Source organism: Choloepus didactylus, chromosome 3 (assembly GCF_015220235.1).
Source record: "Choloepus didactylus isolate mChoDid1 chromosome 3, mChoDid1.pri, whole genome shotgun sequence".
Taxonomy (NCBI): domain Eukaryota; kingdom Metazoa; phylum Chordata; class Mammalia; order Pilosa; family Megalonychidae; genus Choloepus; species Choloepus didactylus.
In genome coordinates, this window is record NC_051309.1 from 87,869,385 (window position 1) to 87,882,685 (window position 13,301).

Genomic DNA, 13,301 nt, shown 5'->3' on the forward strand with positions numbered 1-13,301 from the left:
GATACCCTGGAAGGGACTTGAGGCAAAACCGTTTTGGTCAGCATTTCATTCCTTCACACCTCTCCTTTGACTGGCTCACCTTCCAAAGTAATATGGACTACAGCTGTGAAAGTCCTCATGAAAGACACCTGCAACAGGCCAATGGGCAGGCTCTTGGCTCTGGCCAGACACACCTATGCCCCTAAAGGTTGGTTCAGCTCTAACCAGCAAGAAGCCCAGATGTGGTCTGTAGTAGATATGCAGTGAGATTAAAGAGTCCTGAACAAGGTCACCCCTCAGAACCCATCAGTCTTACAACCAATGCAGTTCAAAAATGACTCAGATTAGACTAACTGAAACACTTCAGTGGGATGGGGGTTGGTGGGGGTGTGAAGTGGGGACAAGGCTAATTCTAGACCAGCCTGAAAAAGAAGGATAGTTCCCAACCAACCATGTACCTTCCTGAGTGCTGTAGCAGCCACATATTTAATAAACCAAAGTGGTTGGTTAGTGTACCTGTGGTTTTTAAAACACTGTGTCTATTTTCTTCGTTTCTTCCCCTATTGGATCCAATCTCTCAATTCTCCATGGGATGAGGCTCTTCCAGAGCCAAACAGCAAAAGTCATGACTTGGAATCCACAATTCCATTGTTCTCCTTCCTACATTTCTAGAGCAGTAATAATAGCAGTAATAATTGGCAGCACATTACTATGTGGGAGGCACTGTGCAAAGCACTCTACATACAATATTATACATTATTATATTTGATTGTCTTATCCACTCCATGAGAAAATACTGTCATAATCCCTACTTTACAACTGAGGAAAATACCAGGTAGAGATGTTTATTGCCTTCACAAGGTCACATCAATAGAAAGAGATGGAGCCTTCTCAGGCATCCAGGCAGCCCCTCATCCTTACCCTAAATCATATCATCATTCAACTAGAGGAGCAGAAAGTACTGGGCTCTCTCAGCCTCACCCTGTAGTTAGAAGGGACCGGGAAATAAGTTTGAGGAGGAAGTTTCAACTATGCACAGTCTAATGCAAAACAATGCAAATTGTGCTGACTGGAAAGAAATGAGCAAGACTGAAAATTTTGATCCCTATGCCCTCAAACCTCACAAGAGAGTATTCCAAATTTACTTCCATTCGTCTCCCCCTGCTCAACCCTTGCTTGATGAGTAATGCTAGGAGAGTTCCAGTGGTGTTCCCACCCAACTTTCATTTAAATAAAAGAGCTTTCCAAACTTGGTTGCCAAATATCTCCAACTTAAGTATGACTTGAAGAATTTAGATTGGCTTATTTTCATCTGTTCCAGAGTTTAAGAGCCTCTACTCAATTACCTTGAAGAAATGAAGCAAGGGTTCCAGGCCACAGACCCAACACCCAATTCACTCTAGTCCTAAAATGAGCTGTAGCTACTGTGAGAGGCCTGTTTATGCCAGCCTATTGTTTACTCACACACATCGAGAATCACAAGTTTTCCGCTGAAGGAGAAAAAAGGCTAAAGTCTCGTTCCTCCTGAAAATAGCACTCAGATTGAGCCTGGGAAGGCTTGTCAGATTTCCATGGTCTGATCTGCTCCCATCATGAAGGCCTACAGTTTGATCACAGCCTCCTCATGGGTGCATCACAAGTTGCCATAGACATTTTTTTTTCTTTTAATATAAATTGTTTATTAGAGAAGTTGTAGGTTTATAGAAAAGTCACGTAGGAAATACAGAGTTCCCATAATTCCCCCCTTATTAATAGCACTTTGCATTAGTGTAGTTTCTACAGACATTAATTTATTTCCAGGATACAGTGTCCTTGGGAATACATGGGGATCAGGAAAGAAGAAACTATTTATTCAAATATGCCAGAGCCGTCAGGAAAAAAAATGGAAAGTAAATATAATTGCAGAGAGGATGACCCTAATAACCTACCCCAAAAGATGAAGTAAACATAAATGATCTGTATTAAAAGGTTTTGGAAAAAGAAAAAACAAGGGGGAAAAATAGGTTTTTTATGTTAGATCTGGAAACATATTATGCTCACACTGAGAGCTGGCAAGCAGACAGTTGAACCTCATACAAGGAATATTAAATCTATCTGGAACCCTCTCACCCTCCTGATAACAACACTGCACATGCCTAGAGGGCAAGGCAATGAGCACACAATTGCCTACAAATCACTCAGATTCTGTCACTCACTAGGAAATCCTCACCGTGCCCCTGAACACAGGGAGCTCAAATGGTTTGCCCTGACCCCCACAGCAGGCCAGACAGTGGGGCAGAAGAAAAGAGTCTCTCTCTCTCTCTCTCTGTCCCTCTCTTTCTCCTCCCCCACCCCCCCAACCCCCTCCCACATTATCCCTTTGTATTCAGATTGGTTTCTTTCATTGTAGCTAGGTATGAAATGAAATACCACAGGAAATGCACCTAGCATAGAGCTAGGTCATAGGGCCCAATGTGCTTTTATAATCTCTTCCAAGCAAAATAATTAAAATTTAAATTAAAAAAAAAATAATTAGAAGGATTTTATAGGTTAGGAAAAATGAAGAGTCAACAAATTTTCACCTTGCCTGGTTGTCCTTCACTTTTTATACTCCCCAATAACCAACTATTCAATGGCCAGTTCATTCTGGAGGCTCTAGGGGAGAATCCACTTCCTTGCCTTTTCCAGCTTCTAGAGGCTGCTCACTTTCCTTGGCTAGTGATCCCACAGCAGTCCCACTTCTTGCTTTTGTCATCACATTTCCATCTCTGACTCTGACCCTCCTGCCTCCTTCTTATAAAGACCTGTGTAATTACATTAGGCCTACCTGGATAATATAGGATAATCTCCCTATCTTAAGATGTTTAACTTAATCACATCTGCAAAGTCTGTTTTACCATGTAAGGTAACATATTTTCAGATTCCAGATTCACATCCTTCCCATATGCAAAATTCATTCACATCCATCCCAATATCCTCAAAAGTTTCAACCCACTACAGCATCAACTCAAAAGTTCAAAATCTTATCTAAATCTCATCAGCTCAAAAGTCCCAAATATCATCATCTAAATAAGATATGGGTGAGACTTTGGGTATAATCCATCCTGATGCACAATTTCTCTCCGTCTCTGACCTGTGATATGCTCCCAAAACACAATGGTGGGACATGATATAGGGTAATAGCTAAGACATTCCCTTTCGAAAAGGCAGGAAATGAAAGGAACCAAGGAATCACTGGTCCTAAGCAATTTATAAATCTAACCAGGCAAATTCGGTTAGGTTTCAAGGTCTGGGAAAAATCTTCCGTGAGCCAAGGCTCCCCTCTGGGCCTGTGGCTCTGCCCTCTGGCCTGCTACCCTGGCCTTGGAGTCATCTTTCCTTTTTCAGGAAGGTGTTTTGTGTTTTCAAGAATGTGTTTTCATTAATGTGTTTACAGCTGAGGAGTTTTATCAGTCTGTTCTCTGCCTGTAGAATTTTGGGGTTCTAAGACTCTTCTTTAATCGTGTCTTCTCTTTGTCCCTTTCTGGTACAGTGGCAGCAGTGTTTCTGCAGATATGACATTCTCAAGTAACCTCATGGGTCTCATGTGTATGTCACAGGGATTCACTCCATTAGACAAAGGACTCCACCACAGATCTTTCCAGGATAATCCAGTCTCTATTTTTGGCTTCTGTAGAAATGGCTGAGGATATCCATGAGTCACTTGCCTAATATCTTCAAAGAACACTGTGTGACTGAACACCTTGACATTTTGTTCCTTCCAAGGCACTAGCAGAAGGCTGTCCAACCACAACCTTGACTTCCTCTCCAGAGCACACTTTCCTGACAGTGAATCTCTATTTTTAGCAACCTTTGCAACCTGGATAGGTTGAGAATTTCTAAAATCATCAAGTCCTGGTTCCTTACTGTTTAACAGTTCCTCCCTCAAATGATCTATTTTCTCTTGCATTTTACTCTATGCAAAAAGAAGAAACCAGAATATACTTTCAACTCTTCCTCAATACTTGGAAGTCTCCTCAGCAGAATGTTTAAGTTCATTCCTAACAAATTCTGCTTTCCACATAACTGCAGGACACAATTCAGCTAAGTTTTCTGCCACTATATAACTTTCCTTTAGTTTCCAATAATATGTTCCTCATTTCCTTCTAAGCCTTCACCAGTAGCACTTGTAGTCCATATTTCTACCAATAATCAGTTCAAGATAATGTAGGTATTCTCTAAGACAATAAAGGGGTTTTTTCTTCTGTGCTCCTCCCTTCTTTCTCAGCCCTCACTGGCAGAGTTAAACATCCATATTTCTACCATCCATCTCTTCTAGGCAACCTATGCTCTTTTTTTTTTTTAATCAATCTCCTCAATTTTCTTCCAGCCTCTACCCATTACCAATTCCAAAGCCACTTCATTGTTTTAGATATCTGTTATAGCTGCACCCCACTTCAGTTTACAAAATCTGTAATGGTTTCCTATTGCTGCTGAAACAAACCACCACAAATTTAGTGACTTAAAACAACACAAACTTATTGTCTTACTGTTCTGAAGGTCAGAAGTCTAAAATGGGTCAGCTGGGCTACGTACCTTCTGGAGGATCTAGGGGGGATCTGTTTTCTAGCCTTATCTATCTTCTAGAGGCTGTCCATATTCCTTGGCTCATGGACCCACAGTACTCAGGCCTATGCTTCTGTCACCACATCTCCTTCTTGGACCCTCCTCTCTCCCTGTGGATCCAGCCAGATAGTCCAGGATAATGTCCCTATTTTAAGATCCTTATCTTAATCATATCTGCAAAGTCTCTTTTGTCATGTAAGGGAACATATTTACAGATTCTGGAGATTAGGATGTGGACATCTTTGGGGGTTCCATGACTCTATCACAATATCCTTAATTCTAAGACACATGTAATTGTAACATGTACACCAATTTCATAACTGCTTTGAGGAGTGGGAACCACTGTCACCTTAAATGTATATTTTTTAATATATATCTTGATTCCAGTGATATTAATATGTAAAAAAAACTACATGTCTCAGAATAGGGTATCTATTATAATGACAATAAGCATGGGGAGTTACATTTTTATAGAGGCTTGGGTTCTACATCAGAGCCTAAGGCAAAAGAATGAATACATTAACTCAATAAATATTTTTTAATGTCTGCCAGGTTCTAGACCCTGGGGGTATAACAGTAACAGGCACAGTCCCTGCCATCATGGAGCTCATTTCTTGTGGAGCAGCAGACAGAAAGCAGTTACACAGATACTGATGAGTGCTATGAAGAGTAAAGCAGAGTAAAGAGACTGCGGATATCCCGGGGCAGGAAGGGAGAATCCAGTTCAGATGGAGCAGATTAGGAAAACTATCTAAGGAAATAATATGTAAGTAAAGACTTAAATGAAGACACGGAGAACAGGATTTTAGTCAATGGGCAGCCAGGCACAAGGACTGTGAGGCAGAAAGAAGCCTGAAGCTGGAACATCCATCAGTTCCACAGGAAAGAGATTTTCCAACCACCGCTGCCCTCACTCAAAGCAGAATGTTGCCCAGATAGCATTAATAATAAAAATTTACAGAGAATTCCATTTTTTCCCTCTTTTCCTCAAGGTTGGGTGGGAGATGTGGAATGGTGAGAAGGGGATCAAAGTTGGATGTGAAAAAACTATCGGTTATGTAATTTAATAGCAGAAACTTGTATTGCGTACCCAGCCTGTAAGTAGCACTGAAACAGGTTCAAAGAAGACATAATGTTCTCATCTTTCTACTTTGTGTTCCCTTCACAATTTGTTTAAAAACTTTAAAAATTATTTAAAAATTTCAGTTGGGCAGTTCTTTCTTGTCTTTTATTTTCAACTTTTCACTCCTTAACACCCCAATACTTCCACCATGGCCACCATCCTAAAACACCCTACATCTACTCTCCTGAAGCCTTGCCAGGGCTCTAGTAAGCATGTGAGCCTGTCATAGGGAGAGCACAGTACAGACCAAAGATGAGTCGCTGGGGGTCAAGGCCATGATGAATGTCTGCTTGATTAAAACCCCACCAAAGGGACTAAGTGCAAATCTTAATCCTTCTCAAGAGGAAGGGAAAAGCCATCTGGAAAATCCCCAGCATCATTATGACAGCTACAAATTGCCAATTATTAATGGCTCCAAATGTAACAGCCAGACTGTAACAGGGACTCGAATTCTTAAGAAAATGCTGCAGAGGACCAGTTCCCCAAACAAAAGAACAAACACACAGGCACAAAGACTTTCCTTGTGCAGTTCGAAGTTCAGAGTCCTGTAGCTTTCAGAGGAAAACCTAGGGGAGAATCATTAGTGGTAAGAGGGTGATGCTTCAAGCTGTGGCTTATGACTAAATCATATAGCAGAACACCTTCTTCTTTACCATGAATTATACATCTCAGCAATGTTTCCTGAAATTAAATATGCAGTCAAGGTAGATACAATTGATGAAAGCACTATTCAGAGTTATGTAGGAAATAGAAATAGGATTTTTGTCTCTTATGTTTCATGGAAGTATCATGCCTATGAATCTGAAGGTTATTTTACAAATCATTATAAAGACAAAATTATACAGTTTATCATTGTTGTTTAGCTCAGGCCTCCAGATTTCAGAATTAAATTTATATGATTCCACTTTAAAGTCATATTATTCTTCATATAAAGTATTTTGGCCCAAGTCCCATAGGAAACAACTAGGACCTAGAAATTTATAATCGTATTTGACCTGAGCATGAGACTGTAACCAAGAAACTGGGAAATTTTCAATAATAGCCTGGACTAGGCTGATGCTTTCCAAACCATAAATCAGAGGTTTGTTGGACAACCTTACAGGTTAAATGATGCAAGCAATTTTCATGCAGGCTGGTGTGATGCCCACTGAAATGAAATGTGAACCAACACCTACAGGGAAATGCTCAGCCTGATCCATGAAGATTTAACCATAAGTCACTCATTAGTGTTAATGGAGCATGGCTCTCAAATTCCAGCTGACACCTTGGCATTTTATTGCCTGTAGAAAAGGTAGATCAAGGCAATAGCTGTGATCTGGGAAAATTGAAGGTAAATCAAGCATTTTCATCTATTAGAGTTGGAGGGGACAAAGGCTGAATCTCTACTTTTACTAAACTGTCAACAGAGAGCATTTTACACAGAACTCATCTGGTATTCACTCTCAGAAACTCCCTTATGCTCTGGTGATTATGCCCCCTGTATAAGTATCTACACTGCCCAGATACAGATGGCAGCGATTCTGTCTTATACCTTTGGGTATTTCAGAATTTAGCTTAGTGTTTGGCCATAATAGATCACCAGGAAAGAATTCTTGATGCAGATGAAAAGGAGAAGGTTATAAAATACACTCAATTGTGTCTTGAGTATGAAGAATAATTACACATAATAAACAAGGACCAAGAGAAAGAACAACTTTAAACAGCTTTCCTCTCGTAGCTTCAAGAGAGTAAGAATGCCTCAGAATCCAAACCCCAATTAAAGCCAGGTCTACGTTTTGAAGGTGCCGTTTTGTCATTCAAAACTGGCCATTTCTCAGCCTAGATGGAATACTTCTCCGCCTTCTTTCACTCATGCAGCTGAGGATAGTGCAATATATTTAACCTTAATGGTATTTACCCTAAACTTGCTCAGCTAACAGCAAGACATGACAACTGGATTTTTATTTAAGTGTTCTCTTGAATGGCATCCTAGCGAGATAAGAGATAGCACGAAAGTAATGTCTGCAGGAACACATTACCAATGAGGGGTGAAATTAATTGACGGGTGGGCAATAATGCTGATTCCTTTCTTGCAGAACCACTCAGTGTCATTAACAAGATTCTAAATCCTGATAGTGCCCTGTAATTCATAACTTTCTGTCAGAGTTGACAATTATTCTTGAGAACAATTGATTTTCCTAAATTAGTTAGTCAAGGATATTAACTTACATGGGGACTTTTCATCCATAGGCATCTTTCTCCTGTTTCAATAATAGCTTAAAAGTAGAAATTTAGGGAGGTCAAATCATTTGTCAAAGGTTCCATGGCTAACAAGTGGCAGAATGAGGAACTGAATCCAGCTCTCAGACTCCAAAGTCCATACACTTATAGGGTACATGACACATGCCCTGAAACCTCATCCCACATTCATGAACCATGCCTGAACTCTTGCTCTCATTTCACTTGCTAAGTTTCTTCCATTCTTAGGATGGGACATGGGGGCAAGAATCATACTGACAGGCAGAAGTCTGATTTCCCTCAGAACTCTCCCAGGCTTATGATTTAACACTTTCCAAAAGTTTTTTGTTTGTTTTTAGTTGATATCACATTAAATCCTAAGGGGGGTAATACCTTCAAAATTAGACTAAATTAAAAGGATGAAACTGTGCTTCTTGTTGGGTCAAATTAACTCAGAAAGGACCTAAAGAGCTACTGTTCTAAAGAAATAAATGCAACACCCATTTATGATACAAAATGAGTCAAAGGATGCCTACATCCTGTATATGAGTGGATTGTTTGAAGGGAGACTTGAGACCTGCTTTGAAAGAAGAATTCTATCTGTGGAGGAAAATTCACCTTATAAAAGTGTTTAGTACTTACTATTATTGAAGCTTTATAAACATACTATGTGCTCATTTTTTAAAGTTTAGGAAAAGAGAAAAGTTGTAAAAACTGAAAACAAACAAAACCTCAAGATCCAGGCACCCAGAGGCAACCCCTGTTAACATTTTCATATAGTTTCTCTCTTTCTATTTTCTTTGCAGTTTTTATTTAGTTGTAGTTACATCACAAATATAGATTTTAATTCTCAAGGTGATTTGGGAAAGGTAAACATATGTGTGCCGGTTTGAATGTATTGTGTCCCCCAAATGCCATTATCTTTGTGGTCTTGTGGGACAGACGTTTTGGTGCTGGTTAGATTTGCTTGGAATGTGCCCCACCCAGCTGTGGGTGGTGACTTTGGTGGGATACTCCCATGGAGGTGTGACCCCACCCATTCAGGGTGGACCTTGATCAGTGGAGCCATATAAAACATGCTGACTCAAAGAGACTGAACGGAGTGCAGCTGTGAGTGATGTTTTGGATTGGAGCAAGCTTGCTGGAGAGGAACGTCGTGGGAGAAAGCCATTTTGAAACCAGAACTTTGGAGCAGACACCAGCCACGTGCCTTCCCAGCTAACAGAGGTTTTCCGGATGCCATTGGCCATCTTCCAGTGAAGGTACCCGATTGCTGACGTGTTACCTTGGACGTTTTGTGGCCTTAAGACTGTAACTGTGTAGCAAAATAAACCCCCGTTTTATAAAAGCCTATCCATCTCTGGTGTTTTGCATTCTGCAGCATTAGCAAACTAGAACAATATGGGACTCAGTTTTAACTTTAGCATATTAGAATAACAACCACTGGTCAGAATTTCTTATGAGCATTTCACTTTCAGAATAGTTCTGTTTGAATTCATTGCATTTAAAAGAGTAGACCAAGAGGAACCCAAATTTATTTAAATATTACTATTATATAATTCCTTCATATTTCCTTGGTGGCATAATTCATAACTTCCCTAATGACAAGAAAACCCCTGTGAGAATCACAGAATACTGCAGAGTCAGGAGTAAGCAAAAAAAGAAACTAAAAATTGTGAGGAAAAGGACATTAAACAGACTTTGTTCATTTGTTTTAATTAGTATAGCTTAATTTTAATTATCATAATTCTTCACCAGACACTGGTAAATGTGCTGAAACCATCTTGTAAAATTAACAAAGCTTTAACACTGCAAAGCCTTGTTTAATTTTATTCTATTCTGTAATGGGTTGAATAATCAGGAATCAGTCAATAGATACTCCTTAACTGAACACATTTTATGGGGGAAGAAGAACTTTCACTATCCCCCATTGCAAAGGGCAGAACAATCTAGACTCTAAGTCTACAACACAACCCAAGCAAATTAGAGAGATCCCATGAGCAGCAGAACTCTGCTACTTCTCCCCGCATTCCCAGAGGAAAAAGTACAAAACGGCAGAACTGACTATCAGAGAAATGTCTTGTTCTCTGTGCTAATCTATTCAAGAGGTTAACACCAGGAAGTACAAGTGCAGTTGCAGTCAAGGCCTGCACTCCCTAATCCATCCAAGGTGTTTCCACTTTCCTCATCTTATGTACCTTTGAGTAGGTCTCCCTGTCTCATGGGGATTGTTTGACCTAAAGATATGATAGCTTTGGGGAGGGGGCATAAGATAGAGAAGCTGCCTCATCTAGGAAGGTCTCCTGATTCTAGCACTGTACCATCTTACTCCTGGTTCATTTCATTTCAGTTCCCATCGACCACCATCAGCCTATATCTTGGATTATGCTACTCCTTGATTTTATCATCACCTGATTCTTAATGTTCACTTAATTCAACCCATTGCTTGCCTGAATTTGCTCCTGAGTTCACCCTGCCAAGCATATTAGTTTCAGTCCCCACACTCACTCTAATCCCTAAGGTCCCTAACCTGCTACTTATGGCTATGCCTGTCCCCTTCCTGCCCATTTACCTACAACCATCTGCCTCCCAAGTCTCACTCAGAATCACAGCCACAAAAATTATGCTCTGCACAGACGTAAACTTATATTCCTGAAAATGAAAAGCTATCAATTATTATAAAAGCAATATGCACTTATTTTAACAAAATTTAGACAATACAGAAAATCACAAAATAGAATGTAAAGCTTTGTCATAGTCAGACCTCCAAGGAATAGCCACTGTTATCATCTTATTGCACATCCTTGGGAGTTTCTTCCTAACTCAGCAGCTTTGCTATGGAAAGAGAGGGAAAGGGTGTGTTTGTGTACATTTGGTTTCATCATTCTATTTGGATTGAAAGTCACAAGAGGAAGAGACCACAGTGTGGTGAGCACATGGTATCTTCAATAGACATCTTTTGGCACTAACTATAGAGTAAATCAATTGCCAAGAAAAAGAGTATGAGGGAACTGTCTCAGTTCTACACCTGTTTGTCTTCCTAGTTAGATCCTTTAAGTTCAATAACATTTTCATTTAGAATGTCTACAGGTGACATACAAAGAATATAAAGAGAGGACAAACTTCAGAATGGTTTGAAGTAACGGTTCCAACTGAGTTTTGTTTTGCCCCAATTTTTTCAGCCTACTTGGCTTTCTTTTCTAACTATGCAAATTTGATTCCTTCTATAAACTATTTGAATTACAGACCTTGGTTTTTGTAAGTTAGGGCTATATGGATTAATTCTGAAGGCAGGTTAGTCTTTATAGTACAAACAGATTTAAGAAAACCTCTCTATTCAAGGGCTTGAATTTCACAAGTAGGGTTGAATTTTACATGTGTTTTAATTCCCACAAGCCTTACCAGTCAGATACAATGAAAAGTTTGAATTTCCAACACTTCTAATCAAACCTTAAAGACTTGTTAGGCTAATAATTAACTCTAAAGACAGAAGGAGTGACAGAAACACTATTAATAGATATGGATGTTACTCTTTCTTGCTGGGAACCAAAGATTCACATTCAGTTTTTGGTATCAGTATCTAGAAGTCTAGGGAAGTGTGTGAGTATGTGTTACATACACTTATATGTACTAAATATAACATCCCAGAGAAATAAATGTCCTCCCATCTAAAATCAATGTATATTACAAGGTTTGGAGTGTAATCAACTCACCACCTCCCTTCAGGGAATCACTGCAGGATGTAAAATAAGACCACAAAGCTGCACAGTTTCACCTCTTTCTTCCAGCAACTGAATTTGCATTATCCTTCTGCCATATGTTCAGGTAGCTTTCAATGGTACCTCATGCAGCTGTGTCATTGAATTCCCCAACCTTAATGAATAAACTAATTACAATCTGAAATGAACTCTTCCAGACTAGCTATCTCCTGCCATAGATCAAGGAGAGAACTTTCTTCCTACAACTATCTGCTAATTTGCATTAGCCATGAAAAGTGCACCAGAGCAACCTTCCCTACTCTGGCTGGACAACTAGTGCTGCATCGATAGGATACTAAGCCATTGGTATTAATTCCTCACAGTTCAAGTCTGCAACAGTAAATTTGCTAGTGCCACACGTTCCCAAGTAAAATTGCAACCAAGAAGATATTGATTTACTTTGGCTGGATGGTAATGCTGGCATAATTTTTAAGTTTCACTGCATTAAATTTTACAGTTGACCTGTTATTCATTTGGGTCGTGAAGTTCTGTTTGTTTATGAAAGATTTCCATATAGAGCTCAAAGAAAAGTTTATTCATTTGAAGCATTTAAAAGCAGCAAGAGCAACTTCATCAAATACAAATACAGATGAATTGAGAGCAAAAGTTAGCAAGAAAACAAGCTAGGGAAAGAAACACTAGACATAAATTGGCCTTTATTCTCTGAATTCAGCATCTATCTGCTGCATCCGAGGTCCAGATTGAGAGCTTGCTGCACCTGTTAATTATAATACTGGATTGGATTCCTACTACATGACTCTCAGATGAATACAACCTTATTTTGTTATTTTGTTGCCAAGTTAACTCTTTCTCGCCAGCAGTAAGTCACAAAATTTCAAGAGACTACCTGCAGAACCCCCTGGGCTCCTTGGCTTCAGTCTCCCTCAACATGCTTATAAAGTTTCCCATCAAAGTTGTAGAATTTCAGAGGCAAGACTGAAGCAAAGTTATCATAAAAGTGAAAGTTAGGAGACCTGGATTATAGTCCCAGTTTTCTGCATATTAACTCAGGGATCCAGACACACACAGCCTTGACTTCCCTCTCCACAAAGTGGGTTGTTTGTGAAGCTCCATTGAGAAGTAGACTCTGTATGCCTTAGACAACTACATGCATTTAAGATACCAGGGAAACTATTTTTACTTGGATTTCTCTACCTAGTTCAGCTCGCCTCTTGCTTATTCTCCTCATAGTGCATTCAGATCCTTTTAACCAGAATACTCAATAATTATCACCATCATCATCAAACTGTAATGTTTAGAATATATTTCAGCTTTTCTTCCCAGAGCTAAAGTATCTTCCCCTGCTTTATGTCCTACCACAACACAGAAGCACAAGGTTGTCAAGTAACTTAGGAGATAATAATGTCTTTACAGCAAGTGAGATTAAATTTAAGCTATCTTGATCAAAAATTTGCCCTCACATTTTTCCTTAATGTTGAAAAGAAGGATGAGACAGAGTATCCTAATAACGAAAGACTATTGAAAAGTAGGATTACTATTGTAAATAACTTCCATTTGAAAAATGTTCCATATATCTTTATTTCCTACTCTATACCTAATGTAATCTACTTGCATATTCTAATATCATGTGACAAAATGAATGAGTGTTTAGTTTTCAAGCAACAGCTTTATATTATCGA